The 17,858-nt window shown below is 40.6% G+C and overlaps 1 protein-coding gene across 1 annotated transcript in view; it reads right to left on the reverse strand.

The window, feature by feature from the left end:
• Positions 1 to 17,858, reverse strand: part of LOC124177857 (limbic system-associated membrane protein-like) — a 213,757-nt gene that overhangs the window by 149,354 nt on the left and 46,545 nt on the right. The window contains exon 2 of the mRNA XM_046560729.1: positions 1,181 to 1,268. The gene's annotated coding sequence lies outside the window, so the exon portion shown is untranslated. The remainder of the gene's footprint in view (positions 1 to 1,180; positions 1,269 to 17,858) is intronic.

Genomic DNA, 17,858 nt, shown 5'->3' on the forward strand with positions numbered 1-17,858 from the left:
AGTCTTCGGCCAATCACGTCCTTACAGAAAACCCACTTGAACGGTCACTCAGAAATCCACGTACAATTATAAGCACTTTGGAATGGTTGATTTCTTTTGGAAATTTTGGAGAGAGTTTGATCCTGATTAGAAATGCAACTGACACATCCACTGACCCCAGTTATTTCCGTCGCTGTGCAAGTGTTGCGTTAAAAAATTAGAGCTGTATAATTTGATCAAAATCGCTGCATCGCTGCATCAATCAATGCCTCGGCGCAATGGGTAAATTTATACAACGGCAGCAAACCGCGTGCATGATTCTGATTCAGCAGTTGTCGCGATGAAATTTTTCAACTTGTTTACCGTCGCCTTTCCATTTGATTGCTTCATTATTTTCGTTCGCATGTGGACGGATAAAATTTTTAGTCAGATATAAACGGGACGACGGCCATGCAAGCTCATCGAGACCAAGTCCTCGTGAACATAGGGAACGCGGCTGGTGTGTACCTCGGTATTTAATGCACGCGGTCTGCGAAACGATAATAGATCACACCTGGAATTTTAGCTCGCGTGCAGTCTGCTCACGGTTATAGTTTACATGCGGATTTGAGGGCGCAAAATTTTGTCTAACAAACTTGTGATCTATGGATCAGCCGGCTTAGCCGAACAAACGCCATGAAGATACCTCGGAGTACACGAATGCTTGCTTCTCGTGCGATGATTAATATTCAAGCTATTTTCATAGTTTTAGAAACTCCAAGAAGGTCTCAAAAAAACTTCAATCCATGTTTGCGGCACAAATGACGACATTTTTGAATTAAACGTACGTTTCGACTTGACTTTAGGGAAATTTTTAACGGCGAGCTTTTTGTTCGATTGATGTTTGGACTCGAAACTCATTTCGCAATTGAGCATAAAACTTACTACACAGATTTCGAGAAAATTCATTACTATTTGATTAATATTTGTTTATATTTTCTTAGACTACTTACATTTATTGGTGAAAACTTTGTTCAACCATTACCGTAATTTCAAGAATCACAAGTGAGTCAAATTATTTAAAAAAATAATAGTCGTTCGAATTTCCACGCAAGAAGAAAATAGAAATAAATAATAGAAATAGACTTGATTACCGTAATATTCACAAATTTCTTTGAAGCGTGGCAAATGTTGAATGAAATTGAATTAGGAAAGTACTCACTAGTTTATCCACGATGTAATAATCGATACAGCTACTGATGCACGTCGTTCGATCCAAAGGCTGACGGCAGCCTTGAGTATCCGTAATTCTGAAAGATTGAAGAATGAATAAAAAATTAGAACACATATTCCAGCAATTATGACCGTGTGTAGCTGTATCCTATAATTAGATACATATCGGCGAATGTAATTATATTTTACACGAAAGCATGGCTGCCTCGTTGTGTTCCTGATGAGCCTGCGTGCACGTGCGTTCCTTTTTACTGTTTGAAAAAGGACTAAAACATGAAATAAAAAAATAAACCACTCCACGATCGATTCCGCGATGTCCCGCAAGCGATCCGCGGCTACCTGCATATTTTATAATCTAGTTTATGCACGGCGCCACAGCTAACGGTTGTAAATTACAGCCCATGCATCCATACGGATATGAAGGTATTAAGTACAATTTGAGCCAGCCTTTATCCAGTCATGATAATGTCTATTTTTGTAATTTCAGTCTCTCTCCCCTCGCTCATAAACTCCCTATGAATAATAAATAAGCGCAGTTCCGCTTCACACGTGTAATTTTTCTTCATCAATCCCGTGTATGAATGAAATTATTTCAAAGCGCAAAAAGAAAATTGTACTTTCCAAATTGCGCGTATAATAGTTTCAGCTATAAATCGAGCGTTTGACCTGTTCATATAAGCGAGCCCAAAAAAAGCAAGGTGATCCATTTCGTGTTATCCAAGCATTCGCTCTGTTGCTGTGAGTTCCATTGCACAATTTCAAGTGTTTGAACTCATTCGAACTTGGAGTAGCCACAAAAACCGTTGGAAATATATTTGGTGTCCGTCTTTGGTCGATTCATTTTGCGATCCCGGTTCATCCGCATTGTGGGTGAAAAAAAAGACAGAGCAAGGCGAAGAGAAAATTGAAAAACCAAATAGATGCAATTGAATACGTGTACGCATACTGTATGTATGGGGCATTCCACGTTAAATTAACAACCTATGTACCTCACCACCTTCGATTTGCATCACTTTTTAGTGTGATGTTCTTACCAACCCAAAAAAGCATCAGGAAAGAAATAAGAAATCGCAAAATCAATTCCGAAATCACCATTTTCCAAATTTTGAAATAATTGAAACTGATTTTATAGTTTAAAATGTGGCTTTTGAGCCAGGGTTGTACAATTCTTAATAGAAAATGATACGTTAACCATTAAGTTTAAATTTTCAATGGAAATGCCAATGCATTGAAAAAATTTAATGCATAATTCAAATCTCTGTTTTGAACACCACGTGATAATGGGATCTCAATACTTCCTATTTCTTTCGCATATTTTTGTTTTTCCGTATCGTACTTGTATTTTTTTATACATGCCTCGATCCAAATAGATTTTCAGAATCACGTTATTTTTATGATTCCGTTATCTACTTAGATCGCGGAATATAATAAAAACAAAAAAGACTCCAATTCCGGCACAAAAAAACTGATTGAAATCGAAACGGGTGAGGTACATGGACTTATTGACATGAAATACACCATTTGTATATATATGGGGTATTCCAAGACAGCTCGATCTCAATTCTACGTTGATTCTCAGATTAGCTTTATAATTTTTCGTATGAAATTGCATGACAAAAAACACAATCGCAATTTTTGTCAAAATTTTTCGACCCAGAGTATTTGGATTACGATTTAAATACTTGAAACAAAGACACCCGCTTTCTAAGATCTGAAAAAATTCAGAAAAATCTTATGAAACATAAGAAAACTTTTTACACTTATTAGAAGATGGAGATTTTATAACTTCTGAAGATAAATAAGAAAAATGAAAAATTATTATTAATCGATTGCATTTTTGACATAAAAAAAAACATGTACACAAAACGTGCATTCTTAATAATAATAATAATACTTTTTTATTTTTCTCGTGTATCCTTTGAAGTTATAAAATCTGCATCTTCTAATGGGTGGGAAATTTTTTTTTTTTTATATTTCACAAGTTTTCCCTGAATTTTTTCAGATTTCGCAAAGTGTAGGTTTTTGTTTCAAGTTTTTAAATCATACTTCAGATAAGTTGGGTCGAAAAATACTCAAAAAATTGCAACTACGTTGTTCGTCATGTACTTTCGTACAAAAAATTATAAATCCAATCTGATACACCGAGATAGAATCTCGATCGAGATGTCATGGAATACCCCATATATAGGTACACATTTAACATCAGGGTTAAAGAGTACACGAAGCGGCATACATATATGCGTACCCATGGCTGTACAACATGCATAGACACAGACGCGACGAGGGGAATATTTTCGGGGTGGTTTGATGAGGGTTGAGATATTCTGGAAGAATGAAACGGCGAGATTACACGACGATGCAGAAGAAATGTTTTTTTAGGAAAATTCGGCTACACCATCGTGCAGCAAACGGAGGATTACGTCGTCGAGACGCGGATCGTCAGGCCCACGTAGGCTCTGCTCCTGGAATATCGAGGCCGCGTATATACTTCCAAGAGTTTCATTCGGCCTCAAAGGAGCACCGAAGGGGGTGAAGGAAAAGAGCGAAGGAAAGGGAGGGGCGGGGAGGGGGAGGGGGAGGTTTTAGATAACAGAGAGGGAAAAGAGATGAAGGAAATCGGAAGGAGGGGGAAAGAAAAACTGAGGAGGGCAAGGCCGAGGCGCGGAGTGAAGCTTGTCGAATTTGTGCGGGGAAAATCAGTCTGGAGAAATGCCAAAACAATTTGGCGCCGCTCCGTCAATGCTGCCGATGGATTGCTCGCCGACGAACCGAAAATACGGGGGAATATACCAACGATTTGTTTATGGCATCGCACACTCACTCCTGCCGATCATTGCCTCGGGCTTGATTGACCTTGCTTTCACGTTTCAAAGAATTCACAATCTCAACCAATTGTGGGTACACTGTTTTTGGGTAACTTCTTTTGCATTTGGAGGAAAATGTTAATGGTGACACCATTTTTTTTTTTTTGCATGGAATTATACAAATTTCAATTTCTCTGTTCGACGCTGAATTCAATGAAAAACCAGACGATGCCGGTTCGGATTTTTTGACTCGGGCTATTGAAATAACAGTTCTTTCGAACTAACCGTGAGTCGAGGCATGAAATCAAATTTTATTCTCGGGTAAAATCGTTTGGAGGATTGTCCCTCAGGAAACCTTGGCTTAGGCCTGCAATCGTCAGGATTTTTCTTTTGCATGAAGAAATCCATGAAAAAGTTAGGAAATTTCTACGAACGAACTAAAGGTCCACTCCTACGTCGTTGCAAATATTTTAGACCCGGTGTAATACTTCGCATATAAGTACGTGCGGTGCAATATGCGTGATTCAGTTTTGATTGACGATTTATTATTAGATATGAGAAAATTAGTAGAAACAAATTTCAACGAAAAAATTATTCCTAATGAACAAAGACAAGGGGCACCTAGAAAATTACAATTTTGGATCTGGGAAGTTTGGAGGAGTCTTGAAGTCTTACAATCCAAACTTAATGGCAAGTCTGCGTTGTTTAAGGGATAGAAGTCGTGTTAAACACGAATTTCCAGTAACATAAAAAATCAACTCCGTAGGCATCAATCGAAACAGAGCGTCTTCGAATACAGCAAATTCAGTTTTCAAAAAAAGCTTTTTCAAAACCAGGAAAATGTCTCGAAGAAAACGAACTATTAAGTGAACCGATGTATCGTGGGAACTGCATGATTACCATAGATTGCTGATATCAATTTTTTGATAGAACACACTAAGTTCTTGAAAGCTTTATGAAAATTCAAAGTTGATGTTTATTGTTTTAACATCATAAACTACACTTGACGCGATTCGTTCATTTATACCCAGCCTAATCCAACCTAACCTAAGCTGACCAGTGTTATGAGATTAGGAGTAGTCCTCTTGAATTTAAGATTAATTGGAAGCTTCCGGAAAAAAAATAGGCGGAAAAAAGATCTGGCAGTTTTTCCGGGACCAATTTGAGGAATTGTCACATTTACGCTTGGCTCTGCAATTTTTCAGTTTTTACTGGCCTTGTTTGTTATTTTTCTATGCGATAAGTACGGTGAGCTAAAGGCGACCACTTGAGTTCGTATGAGATTCTATCGATAAATTAAATGCCAGAATTGCCGGTAGGTTGAAGCATTCCAGATATAGAAACAGCCTGTTCTAAAAAGTAGACTGTATTGCTACATGTCAACCATATACGTGATATTGTACAAACTTGATTCAATTTTGCTTCGTCGTTTAAAAATTTTCCAACTAAATTCAGGAGGATTTTCTTTCTGGCTTAGGAGAATCTCAAAATTATCCTAGATTTGTCCGTCAGCCTTCTGGCAACACTGAAGCCAACTATATTCTATAATAATTAGTTCCTACGACATATTGATTTCCTTAAGCATCGATTTGGCTATTTTCACGACTTTCCGGACTTCTGGTATAAAATTACGGCGTCCTTACCAGCCGCCAGTGTGAAAATCGTGGCGTTTAGCAAAGTCGGCGATACGACGACGGTCGAAGTTGAGCTGCAAACAGCACAAATCGGTTGTTATAAGGGTCACCTGACGCGAGTATAACCAGAGAAGGGTACCGACCCGGTATAAATTCATTCAAATAGGTGATCGCACTTCCGATGGGCACGTATTGTGAAGTTGACTTTGGCGGAACAGGTTCGCCCCGTGTTTGCTTGATGAAATATTCATCCCCGATCCAACCGGGCTTCGAAGCCGCTCGCTTGGGGCGCGAAACGGGAAAGAGAGAGGCGAGAAGAGGAGTTTGTATAATCACGGTTGGCCCGGCGCAGCTTCGTATATTTCCTAATCTCGGGCGACGCGGCTTTGAACGATTCGCTGGCCTGCAGACTCAGGGCTTGGGATAGTACCTACGTAACGCATGTGTGCCCAGCCACATTTTACACGGCCTTCAAGCATGGGAAACGCGGGGCGCAAACATTTGCCGAAGCCTTTCTCGGACCCCTGCAAAGCTTCGCCGTCTTACCCGTCAAGACAGCGATCGAAGCCTCGGTGTGTAAGGGGAATTTCAATCAGCCGAATCCCTCGTGGCCATTCGTCACGGCTTATACATTTCGCATGGGATTCCAGTTTCCCGAGCTACTTCAAGCTGCGGCACGAAAAGTCTTCCGGAGCTTTTTTTCATGTCATTTATTCCACATCGATACACTTTTTTTCGTTTATAATTTCTTAATCTGCGTGTGTGTGTGTGTGTATGTGCGTGTGTGTGTGAACACAATGTTTCCTTTCGTGACACTGTCGTCACACCTCAAAATCTGTTTTCCAGCCTGATGGATCGTCTCAACTGAGGAGATATTTTTTGTGCATTAATAACCGCCTATCCGTGCGACATCGATCACTCGAATGGTCCGATCAGAGTGATGTCGATGCGAGCATGATACGAGCTTCTGGCTATTACGTAAAGGCAAGTTCGAGCTTCGTCGTTTAGCTGGATTTCACTGTTTCAAGAAATAATGGTCGAGGGAATATTTCAACTAAATATTTGATAGCTGATAAATTCTCGTAGCGAGTCAAAATGTTTGACTATCGGCCATGATTACAATTGTTGATTAGCCATTGCCAGTCAGAAGCTTCGGATTTTTTTTTTGGTTGAAACGAGGTCCGAATATTGGTTTTAGCGGTACAAAAAAATCTTTCAGAGATATATGATTTTGAGCTCAAGACTTTGCGAGTCTTTCTCATATGACTAATTTGTAAAAAAAAATATACAGATGCAGCGACTAAAGCAGCAGATTTTACTTCAAACTGGACGAAAATAGGGATATTGCAGGTTTTTCGGTAAAATATACTTCGTAAAATGCAGGATTTACTCTAAAACAGTGAAAACCATTGTGTGCAGACTAAAGTCTGCTACATTAAAATGGTAAAAAACATATTCCACTGGGATATTTTTTACCAAGAACCTTCATGTGTCCCTCTTTTTTTGCGGGTTTGAGTAAAATCCTCTTTTCTATTATCCTCGTGTACGCATTCCAGTTTCTTCGCGGAATTTTTTAAAATAATCATGCAGTTTTAATATCGTTACAAAGGGTGAAATCCCCCGTCTTACCCCCCTTTCTAATGATCTAGAAGTCACCATAAATAAAAGATATACAAGAGTTCTCATATATTATGAAATGAATAAGGTTGCTGCGTCAACCAACATTATTGTAAAAACAGTCTTGTTACCGACTTCAAACCGTAGACACGCATTTTTTCCATTAAAAGCATTTTCCTTCAAACATTTAATTTCGCTACCTGATAAGTCTCTCAATAAACTCACGAACCCGATTATTATATTCTGTAACGCCCACTCCGTTACGATACAAATGATAGCGTATTCATTGTAATCAACCTCGAAAAATCGGCTTCAGTTCGTCATTTGAAACAACAGTTACAAAGAATCCAAATTCTGCTATTATATGATTGCTCTGACGTAACAAAAGTTGGTATCGTTACATCAGACAAACGGTTATTACGGAAAATTCTGCAAAGAAACTGAAATAAGTATATTTTTTCAACGAATCATTAGAACACTAAAAAGTCACAGCCTGTTAGTCATCTCTTAAGCCGGTCCCAGACACGTCGTTAGTATTGTCTAGTTTCGACATTCGGCCTTTTTCTGATAGCTGTTGGTAAATTGTCGCGAATCAAATGAAAATTTAACTCGTTGTCGTACTCGTGGATTAACTGCCAGACTACTCGGTAATCCTCGCCATCCTTTGCGTATGCTTGGGAGCAGGACAGTCGAGAACGAGCGAATAATTACGAGGCTACCCAAGTCCAAGTACACGCAAGTATCCACGAGTGGTGTGGGAAGTTAGACATGACATCAACTATACGCGTGAATAATTGCACTTGCGGATACTCGGAATGTGTCTGGGACCGGCTTTAGACTTGATCTAGAATCCTACATTTCCCGAAAGATTTTTCGTACATCAGAAACCAATGTTCACATCTTGTCACGGCCGATAAAAAATGTATACCGGGACAATCTCTCGAAACTTGAAATCAACTGCGCATGTGCCAAATAATTCGATCTCATTGGTCGGCGAAATCTTCCCGCAGCGATAGTTTCGTCTGTGATGCAGGCGGGCCAACGTACGCAAAATGTGTACGTTTGTATTTTCAAAGAGCATAAGCGTTAAATTACGACCGTTCTTTGAAGAATCGACTTTCCGACCCAATAACAAATGCTTTCCAAACCTTTCCGAGTCACTGCCTCAATTATTTAAGATTCTAACCTCGAAGATTCGTATCAACTATATCGCCGCCAGAAACAGTTTGACGGCTGACAACTCGGGATGGCCAGCCTGGGCGAATAGCCGATAAAACTCGCGCAAGCGCAGTTGATTCTCGAGTTTCAAAAGACTGTCCCGGTACACACAACATGTGTTGCCCTATTTTGAAACAGTCCACTACGTCGTACGTTATACTGTTCAAATTTCGCCAGTTTTGCAAAATAGTTTTTCGCATCCGCAGGTAATTCCTTACTCAATATATAATAGTTCAATATCGATTACATTCAAGCGAGTAACAGTCACGTCGTAGAAACTGTCGAACCACTTGTTTCCTAATAACTTGAAGTAGAAAATTGCAGCTCGATGCCAAACTTTCAGAGCTTCAAAACTGCGCCCCACAGAAGCAACGAAAGTTTCGTAACGAGGGTTGGGGTGAGTAGGCGCAAACGAGAGGAGACTGGTTATTCCACACGCCACGTCGATCCGCCGTCGTGTAGCACATTTCTCCTCCTCTTTATAAGGTTGAATCAATTTTTAACGCCCGTGGTAAAATATAACGTTGGCAACGAAAAATCTACTCGCATCAGACGTTGTCCTGAATCAATTGAATCGCGATTAACCTTTCGCCTGTGTTTTATTAGTTCAGGGCAAATAAACGCCACCCTTGATAGTTATGATAACCAATTATTCATCCCTTGAAGCATGAAAAATAATCATTTATCATTTTGCTCTTTTCGATTTTTCCAAATTCGTAACACAAGTTCCTTCACTTCAACAACAAGATCCTTTACGAATAAATTACCAAGCCTTGGATTGGTGACGATCATTTTCGAAGCACGTTTCCGACTGTACCAATTTCCGAAAATTCCTCTCTTCGAAGGGATGACAATTAAGTGTGGAAAAGTATTCGATATATCTAAAATAAAAATACGGAGGTGCCAGTCGATGCTGATAAGATTGCTGGGTACTAGTTTTAGGGTTAGTTTCTATCTCTCTGCTTTTGATTCAGACGGTACAGCTCGTTTATACCTAATCCCGCAACTTAAAAATTTCCGAACGTCACCAAGCTGCTGTCCATTCCGAAAGGTAAGCACGTAAATCGCGTCATCAATGTCCCCGTATCTTTGTAAAGAGAATGAAAAGCACGGCAAATTCCGCTTCAACGCCAAACTACGTATCACCCTGACGTTATACATACACGGCGACGATACGAACCGTTTCCACGGTCAAGAGAGTCTAGAGAGAGGTCACAGAGCTCTGTAACTGTAGGGTAAAAAGCGTGTCACACTGGAAAGGGGCGGAAAACGACAAGGCGACAGCAACGGAGTCCTGGATGAAACTTAATCAACGTCACGTACGTTTTAGCCAACTTTTGCGCAAGCTCACCAACGCCGTCGAGGAAAGCTTTTGACACGAGGCGCGTCCTATGGCGAGGCATTCCTCCAGTCTGTAACAACCGAAACGAGGGAGTCAGCGAGCGAGTGAGGGGAAAAACGGTGGAGGAGAAGAGGAGAACTAGAGAGAAACAGAAGGAAAGTTCGTATCGCGTTTTACGAAGTTGACACCTCGTAACTCGAGTCAAACCTCCCGGGTTTCGTTACCGTAAAAAGTCTAGCCCGAGCTTTTGCCTTCATTTCGAACAGGGAATTTCGGAATTTTACGGCGACGTGGATCCAAGGGAGGTTAAACCGCGAATCAGGGTGTTACAAAGGTCGAACTAATCGTAATAGAAATCCAAAAATCTTGACGCATATTTTTTTCAGCCTCTGAAAATACTTTCAGATTTTGTATCGATAAGTTGAGATTAGCTTCGTTTCCAGATTTACTTAATACACCTCGCGATAATCGTAAATTCTATCGAAAAGGGTCGAGTACGAAAATGGGTCGACTAAAAAAAATTAATACCGTAACAGTAGTTTGTAAATAACTTAAGGAATATTGAACCCGGTTCTTTTTAAGTGTAAAAATGCAATGAAAACAAGATTATTACGAATATTCTATTGTCGATCGTGTATGTTTTATCACAAAATTTTGCAATCATTTGCGCTGTTTCATTCTTGCAACTAGTATAGAAATGTAATTCTATAAACAGTTACACGGGTCGAACGAATCTCGCGGTAATTCAAAATCAGTACAATTACAAAATATCCCTGAGTCGTTAAATTGTAAGAGAAGTCGAAATTGTGTCGGACAATTTGATTGGATAATATATTTCAGATACGACGAGCAAAGTAAAAACAAGAACTGTACGAAGATTCAGAGAAACTGTAAATTTTCCTGTCGTAATCAAACCCGTCTTTACAAACCATTAAAAAAAAAAACCGCACTCTTCACAGCAGAGTCGAAGATTTGGTCAAAACCAATGCAACGCCAAAAGAGCAAGGTTTAGAAATCTGACATGGAGGAAAAAAGCACTTAATGATTTCCGAGCTGACGATGATGTAAGCTGAAAAATGGTAAGCCTGCAAACATTCCGTGTATCATGTATCGAAACGCGTCTGCGGCTTGCAGGGAGAGACGAAAAGAAGGAGAATGCGGGTGTCTTGGCGATAGGTGGACACGTGAAACGGATATCGCGTGGCTCGGGGAGTATACGACATAGGTGTGGGTGAGGCTAGCAGCGTGAACAAGGAGCACTTGGGACTGATTTGGCGAACTGCCCAACGTCCAAGCAACCCGACGCTAGGCGACGCGACGCCCCGTCGTTCGTTGTGTAAAAACCCGTTGCGATCCGGTCCGCATTCCACGTCGCATGCCCGCAATCCTCTTCGTGTTCAACGAGACTTACCGTGGCAATGTTCTTTTTCACCCTCGTCCCTCTGCGCCTTAGTTTTTCTTTTTTCATGTTATTCCGTTCCCTGCTTGCGACCCCCGGCCCTCGAGGAGTTTACGACTGCAGGGTGTCCGTTAATTTAGTTACTTTTTTCATGATGCGCCAGTTGAATTTCCTAACTGTTTCCCGTCTTCGCGTCGCCAGATGTAAAATCGGCAAGGAATGTGATGGAATTTTTATATCATTTTTTTTTTTTGCTTCATATTCAAACAAGTAATAAGCAATTCAAATGTATTTTATTTCATCGAATTTTATCATGCTTTAATTGACTTGGTCGAAATATTTCTTCCAATGATAGTGAAATGAGAAATTGTCTTTTTCAATGCAGAAAATTTTAACTGACAGAAAGAAACGAGTCCATTCCGGATTGTTGATGAAATATATTTAATGAAGCAATTTCGTAAGTTTAATGGAACTTAAAGCAACTTCATTTTAATATGAAGCTTAATATAAAGCGATGTGAATATTCTACGAGTTTGAATATATTATAAGGTAAAATCGACTAAATATTTTGTTGGTAGTCTGGAACGGATTCGTGTTATTAAATCAAATCGTATGACGTTGATTCAACTAAACCATTTTTAGTTTCATAGTTACAAGTGAATTGTATTTCTTCGGTCAAACAGAGTGTATTTGAAAGTAGGCCACTTTGTTAAATCAAGTAAATTCAGGTCAAATGAGTATTTTTCAATTTTTTACTCAATGTGGGAGCCAGGTTCGTGAATCTGAAAGTGAATCTGACGAATTTCAGATCCACATCATGGATAAATCGAAATCTCACCGATACGTGCCACAAATATCAACCATTTTCGTAAAAATTATCGTCATGCGGTATTTTTTCTTTGATTTCAAATTTGACTCTCAGCATATTTTTCTGATTTCTTATTATGTTGAATAAATTCAAATTCTACCTACGAATAATTGGGAAATTTTTATTTTATTCCGCGCACGGCTGAAAAAGATTAGAAAATTTTTTAATCTCAGAATCGAAAACCGGTTTGAAATAGGTATGTAATTTCGTACACCAAAATGGCATAAATCTTGATTGAATTATCCTGTAGGTACGTATTAATTAAGACGAGCTTTAAAACGAATGAGGGAAATAAATTTCTGCCCTTGGCTCACTTAACCAACGATATTATGTACACATGTATGATGTATATAAAACCTACACCTGCTTCATTGTAACAGTAAGGAACGTCAACGTTCATCAGTCATTTTATCTCCTCCCCGCAGTTTAACTCAATTAATTGCCGTTCACTTGACGGTTAATTTAACAACATGCTTAGCTTTGTGAACAATTCCTCGCAGATACTCAGCTTACCGAATTTCGGTGAATAAATTTTCACGTTCTCTCCCCCTTCAGTTTCCTCCCTTATTCTCTGTCTGTGTCTGTCTTTTCACCCCTCTTTCTCAGCAGACAGTCGGTAGAATACAAAGACATTGTCGAATTCCGATTGTATAATCCGAGTGTAATATAAGGTAGATGCGACCGCGAGAATCGAGTGATGTAAAGAAATAACAATAGCGGCAATATATTGCTGGAGGAAAAACATCAAGGTGTAAAAATAGGGGAATAAAGTGTTCGTTCTTCTTATCTTTCCTCTCCTTTTTACTCCGCATCAAGGCGAATATGAGAGCCTGGAGAGCGATTCGCGCGATAACGGAATCATTTAATGTCAAGTGTAGCGTGCGGTGTGAGGCGAATACACACTGATAAAAGCTAAACCCGTACGAACACCCTGCAGCCAGTCAGCTTGCACACGCAAACAGACAAGCTTCACTTGGGGAGTGGAATAAATATAACGGTAAAAAAGTTTTGGAATAAATTGCTCGTGAGGAAACGACTGCAGCCTCGATAAATCACTTGGGCTGGCTATGCTATGTTATAGTTATACACGTATATACATGCATTACGTGTACATTGTACGCGTTGTGTAAACGATGTGTGAAATCGCGTCAGATGCTGTGAAAACCAACCAATTCAGTTTCAACCGAGCCAGTCGGTGAAATTCTTCATTTTTCCTTCTTTTCATCTTTTATACACACCAGAAATTTCATGCAACGAATGCATGCAGAGAGACAGCCAAAGACCGTTATACTCTAGCCCAAAGCCACTTCGGTTTTACCTCGCGGATTTACCACTCACGGTGAAGTTAGCTGCGGTCCGCCCTCTCCCTCCTCGATTTTCCGCTGAATGGCTGCCCCATCTGCAGCCTGTCAGCTTTCGCGCAGAGATTGATTTGAAATTGTAATTTCATAGCCGAAGCTTCCCGCAGGACCGCCGAGCGAGAAGGAAGGGGTGGCGCTGATACACACCGACAACTTCCACACAACCATGCACAACTCGAAGGCGGCCACGGTTTACCCGTATTCAAATCGAACCGAATTGCGATAAGGAACAGCCCTTCGAATCAGACACGGCCTATAGCCAGTAAAATTATACCCTCACAGATAGGCGACAAGTCCCTGAATTTCGATAACGGTTAAGCTCCAGCTGCGGTAACGAGTTCATACTCGTGGGGTGGTATAAAATACTGCGCAGTAATGAAATTAGTAACTGGGATATGAAGTGGCGAGTTGAAACAACAGCAACTATTGCAATAAAATTGTGGTATTCGCAAGTTGAAACAAGCAACGGAAGCGGAGGTAACGATGGTAAAAGTATAACCATATTAGACATCGTAATACCAAGAAACAAGGCAGTGAGCTCTGCGGCACGAATAGTTTGATGAATTTGTAGAGGAGTATAAAGTTGTAATAGTTTGAAAAAGTAACAGTATCATTTCGTAATGAAGCTTTGCAAAGAAAATTTTCTCATCAGAGAAAGCCTGAACTTAATTTAGCCGGAGCTGGTTGCAGCAGCGGCAGCACGGTGGAATACAGTGAATTGCAGTATAGAGATAAACTTGACAAATGAAACTGTTCCCATTTGCAGACTTCACCAAAGAGAGAGGTGGACGAATAGATAGCTTTCGAAGCTTGGAAGATACAGGGGGAGAGAGAAAGAGGGGGAAAACTGGCGAGAGAATTAAATGGATTCCTATCTTTCGCCCGAGTGAAAAGATTCCTCGCTTTCACCCAGGCGGAGTCGCTTATATCTACATGTATACCCAGCGTGCGACTAAGGAACGCGATACTCGCTGGAAAAGGAATCAACAAGCTGTTCCGTCCCGTATCTCGCAGTACGTAAGCCGAATCCTCAAATACACACTTCCGCTAAGAGTTCGCTAGTGTGAAATGGACTGTTTCCATGCTGACTTCAAACCAGCTTCGAATGAGCTTGACAGTACCCACACGGAACATTTACTTCCGATGGATATACCACGGACATCCATCATGGATATGCAATACTTCTGATAAGTATTCATGGTAACCGAAATGAAGTACAGTCCAGTTCCATCAGAGATCCAAACATCCGCCTTGTTGTATATTTAGCAGAATTCTACTACACATATCCAAATAGATGAACATCGGAGATATGATGGATTTTGTGGGGAAGAAATTTATATTTATATCATCTAATCCTGTTTACGTTTCATGAAAAATATGAGAAACTATCACTTGCACATTTTGTTCTGCCCTAGATAAAATGTCCAAGGCCTAGGCTAGATAGACTACGAAATACGTAGATACCGGACGAAATTCAGAGTAAACGAAAGATCTGAATTGCTAGGGGTTTGTGTAATTTGGTGCTCTCTTTTATGGCGAGAGAGGAGAGCCATCATTCGCCGCCTAGTGGTTATCTATAGTACCTCCACTTATGTGCATGAATATTCATAGACGTCCAATAGATATCCATCAGCGACTTTAATATGACTATAAATATAGTGAATTTCTGTAGTTGTCTGTTAGAGATCCACCATGGATATGGACCTTTCATGGAGCTGTGGATTCTGTATAGACCTCTGATAGATGAAGTATTCCGTGTGTTTATCTTCCCCCCAATTTCGCACCTGGTTCGAAGTATAACGCGTTTATAGTGCGACGCCTTCTGTTGTATAGATTGAAAATTGTTCTGCGTTGGATGTACATAATTGTTGCGTTCCAATCGGGCTCAAGATGAGAGAATATAGAGCTGCACCTATAAGGAAATTAAGGTAAGCAATATACTGGAGCATTAATTCAAGACGAGGGCTAGATATTGCCATCGCCCCACTAAGCTCTCATTTCCCATTCAATTATACCAACGGCTGTTGAGCAGGTAAATGTTTCAAGTACTCTCCAAGCACGGTTATGCGGAAACTGTTTATCGGTTCGTCGATCTTGGTACACGGTAATTGACTGACGGGGAACTAAGCTCATGTGGTTAACCTTGCCAAAGTTCTCTCGCTATTCAATCACCCAATAACCCCCTCTAAAGTATTCTGAAAATCATCAAGTTACCGGTATGAAGACTTTACACGAATCCTTGTTTCGTGGCGCAGTTTATGACTTCGTAAAAATTGGGAACCACACTTGGGCTCCAGACGGTAAGTACATCAGCCAATATTCTTTCCATCCCCGCTACGTGCGACACATCCAAATTCCAATTCACCCGTGTACGATGCAGAAGATGAGAGATGACAAGTGGTGGTGAAAAGACCGAAGAGCGTAGGGTGAGAGATGCCGTGGTAAGAGATGCTTCCGTGAGTTCATTTCTCAGTTTCATCCCAAAACGAAGAAGTGAGTAAGTAAGACGATGCTGGTGGCGTGATCCCGGGTGCGATCGGGCCGCGTTGTTGCGACAACGTTGGCCATGAACTCGTGCTGGCAAACACGTGTCACTCTCTGTAACTGGTGAAAAAGCACCGGACCAATTTTTTCCACGAACACATGGTCTGCATACCTGCCAGCGTATAACGTCTCGGGTCAGCCACGCTGCGTCTGAAGAATGAGTGTGAAAATCCTGCGTTGGAAATGCTTTATGGCCACTTAACGACCCGCGTCCTAGGGGAACGTTTAGATGTCACATCAGCGCCACGCTCCGTTGGAAAATCTTCATCCCTCAGCTGAAAGAAGGTCGTTCCTTATCCACGCCTCGAATGAATCTTGCATGCTGATTGTATGCGCGTGACCGGATCGACCGAAATCCGATCAGTGACTAGGTTGGATTGATTTGAACAAGAAAATTTGACAATCTTTTGGGCCAAAATAAAAAAAACCAGTGCTCCGGTGTTTCACTGAAATGGTGATTTGTTTCCGATATCTTTTGACAAATCATTCGGCGATTCTTTTGAGAATCTTCTCGAAATCATGCATCCAGATCATTTTTACAACTACTTCATTTTCACGAAATATTTTACACCCATCTTAACCTAGATGTTTGAGTAAGTGGACTACTATAGGAGCTACAATACTTGGGGCCTGTAAGTTACGACCCATTTTCATTTCACAGTGACATTGCTCAAAGTAAAAAAAAAGTTATTTCTCAGCCAACATTTATTGTGAAGTTGACCTGTCCTATTGCGCGACGTTTCCTAGCGAGTTTGCGTAGTTGCGTATTTGCACTCGAGCATGACCGCAACGACGGGAAGAAGTAAACATTTGATCTGATTAAAAGCTGAATTCTATCACGCTCCGAATAATTCGGTCTGGTTCACCGGATGTCGATGGAGAACGACGCGACGCCCACGCCGGTTAAACCACTTGCGATGAAATTGAACCGCGATTCAAGTATTGACCAGCCCCCAACCGTTCAACCGTAGCTGCACGGATCTGTGTTACTGCGCTTTATGTGCTGCCAGGTAAATACACCTGCATTCGAACTTGACTCGAACCGCGAGCAACGCATTTCGCAAGGACATATATTTAACCCCGACAAATATGAGCGAACCTCGCGCCGCGGGCAATGGGATTCGAATTTTGTGATGATAATACAATCGATGAAAGGAACTGGATGGAAATAATCGTGACAAAATCTGGAAGAAGCCTGCAAGTTCAATTACAATACAATCGAATTTTTTACTGGTCATAGTTTAAAGCGCAGATGCTAATTTTCGGAAGCTTGTGTTGTATGTGGAATCGGGAACTTTTGTTTTGTGAAAACTTTAATTAACTAATTTTATCTTTTCACGACCAGTTCGAAATTGTGGTAATCGACATTAGACCAGCAACGAACTTGGAGGAACAGGAAAGCTCGTTGATCGTTGCCGCATTCTAATATACGACCAATATTCTTACTCCAATAAATTGTAGCCGGTTCGAGAAGACTTGAACATTTCTCTCATGAGACTAATCTTCCGCTGTCTGTGTGAGAAATTGAGTTCTCCTGTCGAAAAAATGATTGCAACGTGACTGAATCTGTTACACATTTTCCCAATTCTTCAAAATTGAAGCTCAGAACGGTTCCTTTGAATTTCGATTGAAGATCGACCGAATGAACCGATTTTGTCAGCAATTTATACGCCTGAGAGATGTGCGTGTATAAGGGTATGGAAAAACGATGACTCCGCCTTTCGCTGGGACTAACGTAAAGATATTCTTCAAGGCGGTTACCAATGGCGTACAAATCACGTATTACTCATACCGTTTTTGCCATCGCTATCTCGCCTGCAACCCTCGAAACAAATATTACTTCGCAATGTTTTCCTATTTCTTTTTGATATCCTTACCCA

Source organism: Neodiprion fabricii, chromosome 3 (assembly GCF_021155785.1).
Source record: "Neodiprion fabricii isolate iyNeoFabr1 chromosome 3, iyNeoFabr1.1, whole genome shotgun sequence".
Lineage (NCBI taxonomy): Eukaryota > Metazoa > Arthropoda > Insecta > Hymenoptera > Diprionidae > Neodiprion > Neodiprion fabricii.